Source organism: Pongo pygmaeus, chromosome 7, assembly GCF_028885625.2.
Source record: "Pongo pygmaeus isolate AG05252 chromosome 7, NHGRI_mPonPyg2-v2.0_pri, whole genome shotgun sequence".
Lineage (NCBI taxonomy): Eukaryota > Metazoa > Chordata > Mammalia > Primates > Hominidae > Pongo > Pongo pygmaeus.
This window is the reverse complement of record NC_072380.2, coordinates 146,660,952-146,663,948: the sequence shown is the minus strand read 5'-3', so window position 1 is coordinate 146,663,948 and position 2,997 is coordinate 146,660,952. Positions and strand designations below refer to the sequence as shown.

Genomic DNA, 2,997 nt, shown 5'->3' with positions numbered 1-2,997 from the left:
GCCTTACTCTTTTTAAAAGTTCCAGAGGGCTCTATTGTAGGGATACACTATATTCTCTATTGATGGACATTTACATTATTTCCCCTTTTTTTTTGCTAGTTCAGTGATGCAGTGAATATCCTTGTACACATATGAGTTGCTTTGCATATGTGCTAACATGTTTGTAGGATAAATTTCCTAGGAGCCAAACTGCCACATCAAAGTCGATGCACATTTTAAATGTTGATAGCTATTGCCCAACTGCTCTTTACAGAGCCTGTCCCAGTTTACACTTCCACCAGCCTCACCTTATTTAAATCCTCTGCAGAGCAATTACCACTTTCCAATATTGTCTGTTCATTGCTTTTCTCCCCCAGGGTGGAAACCATTTCATTGCTGCTGGGCTCCTGGGGCCTAGATCATTGTCTGGTAAGCTCTCAATAAATAGGCCTGGAATAAATGAACAGACAATTGAAAACGGACACAGTAAAAAGAACAAGAAGCTTGGCATTCAAATGACATCAGGTTCAAATCCTGACTCTGTCATAACTGTTTGGCCTTGGGGCAAATTATTTAACCATTCTGAGCCCCATTTCCTCGTCTGGTAAACAGAGATAATAATAACTGCTACTTTGAAGACTTACCCTCAGGACCAAATAGGATCATAGCTGTGACAAGTGTTTTGTGACCACAGACAGCTCCAGCTCTGTGCAGTTACTAGGATCCTGGGCTGATGAGAAACCAACTCCAGCTAAGAGGTAAATCCTAAATCAATGCACCATTTAAACTTAGTGACCATGCATGTTGAACACCATAAACTTCCAATGAAACCTGTAGAAAGCACAAGGATCATTTGGCAGGGCTTCTACTGGCTAGTTCTTATTGAATAGAAGGTTGATTTGTCAGCAAATACTCCCTACAGAGAAGCAGATGTCTGGAGCCCTAGGCTTAAGGTCTACCAAAGAAATCAGGGCACACTAGTTTTTCTAGAAGATTAAAAATAATGTCCATTTAAAGATACTGCTGATGCCTGGGGTGAGGTGGGACAGGAGTGAAAGAATATGTTCCAGCAAGGGTCAGGGGAGACACTTTTTCTCAGGGGTGTGAGGGTTAGTTGCCAAAGGTTGAGGACTTCCCCAGAGAGTGAGCAAATAAAAGATTTAACAGCTCCTACGGGAACTAGCCAGAACCAATTACAATTAGGACTAGCCTGGCTTCGCATGAAAAGTCTGGTAGAAAACTGCATGCTGAGAAATTGAGTGTCTTATTGGGGAGATGGGCTGGCTGGTTTCCAGAAATCACCGGGCATAAGGCCACCCTGATGTCTCTGTTTTAGATTGTGATTGACCACTGAGCAGCTGCCCAAATTGAGACACTCCTCAGCCCCCAGCCTGACAGAACAATTGGCCCACACTGCCCCGGAGGCTGCTGGGCAGGAGCTGGTAATTGACAGAGAACTCATTATCGAAGGACAGAGCCTCTGAGCACGCTGGGAATCTGAACTGACAGAGCCCAAGGGCCTGGGAATCGGATCACTGGGAAGAGACAGCCCAAGTGTTGTGTGTCCTGGACGTACAGAGGAAAATAAAGTTTCAGAAATTACTCGGCACTAAAAGAGGGCTCTGGTATTGAAAGCCATCTCTGATCCACTCTCCATGTGGCTTTGGACATGCAATTGACCTCTGTGAGCCTCAGTTTTGTCACCTCCAAAATAGAGATGAGAATAAATCTTTTTCATGGAGTAAGAAATAAGGATGCTGTAATTATGACATTGATGATCATCATTATAACAACTAGCAGCTATTTCACATCCTCCAGATGTCAGAGACCATTTGAAGAGTGTTAAAAATGGACCAGGCACAGTGGCTCACACCTGTAATCCCAGCGTTTTGGGAGGCCCAGGCAGGAGGGTCACTTGAACCCAGGAGTTTGAGAATAGCCTGGGCAACATAGTGATAACCCTCCATCACTACAAAAAATCAGAAGGGTGTGGTGGTGCACACCTGTAGTCCCAGCTACAAGGGAGGCTGAAGTAGGAAGATCGCTTAAGCCCAGGAGTTCAAGGTTGCATGAAGGAGTTCAAGGTTGTCATGATCACACCACTGCACTCCAGCCTGGGCTACAGAGCAAGATCCTCTCTCATATAAAATAAAATAAAAATAATATTAAAATGCACTAACTATGTGATCCTCACAACAAGGCCTATGCTGTTATTCTCATTTTATAGATGAGGAAAGGAAAGAATAGAGATAAGATGTTGCCCTAGGTTAGACAGCTAGAAGCTGGCAACATTTGAATTTGAAACTGAATATTCTGGCTCTGGAGCCCATTCTGTTAAACATGTACTCACCCACCTGGATAAGAAGCACAAAAAGAAGGGCCCCTGCAGCACCTGGCAGAAAGGGGTGTTTAATAACAATACTTTCTCCTTTCTCCCACCCCTCACGCCCACCTAGGAGCATTCTAGACTGTCTCTAACTTAAAAAGCTGATGTGTGCCAACCCCATAGCTGGCGAGGAACAAAGTCTTCCATAATCCTCTATAGGATTTTTAGAAGCCCAAATGCTGTAAATAGTCCAGTTCCCAAAAGACCGAGTCCTATTGTCCAAGATGTATAAAAACCTCCTGCTGTCATTAACCTCAAAAGACAAGAATGATTTGAGTAAATTGAACCTGGGGAAAAGCAGTCTCCAGGTAGAGGAACCAGTGGGATGAGCTCTGAGGGCTGAGCATTCAAGGCGCAGATGAATAGCACGGCCTCACCAGGGGAAGCCGCAATGCCAGGGGCTGGGGAAGGTTAGCAGGGGGAAGGTGGGGAACATGGCAATTCAGAAAGATTGTAATGGATCATGACTATTACACCAAAGGCTTTAGAATTTAGGGCATCCCAAAGGCTTACTTGTGCAATGAATCTGTCCTTTACACATCTGTTATCCCACCTCAGTGTCACATAGGGAACCAGGTAGAATGGAGCCCATTATATATTGTATTACTTTCTTGTTGCTGTTGTAACCGATT

General features: G+C 44.2%; 1 long non-coding RNA gene across 1 annotated transcript; it reads left to right on the top strand.

Annotated features, from left to right (window-relative positions):
• Positions 1–354: 354 nt before the first annotated feature.
• Positions 355–2,154, top strand: LOC129043145 (uncharacterized). Its single transcript, XR_008504310.2, has 3 exons — positions 355–408; positions 592–737; positions 1,316–2,154. It is a non-coding gene; the product is annotated as an uncharacterized LOC129043145 (long non-coding RNA).
• Positions 2,155–2,997: the final 843 nt, after the last annotated feature.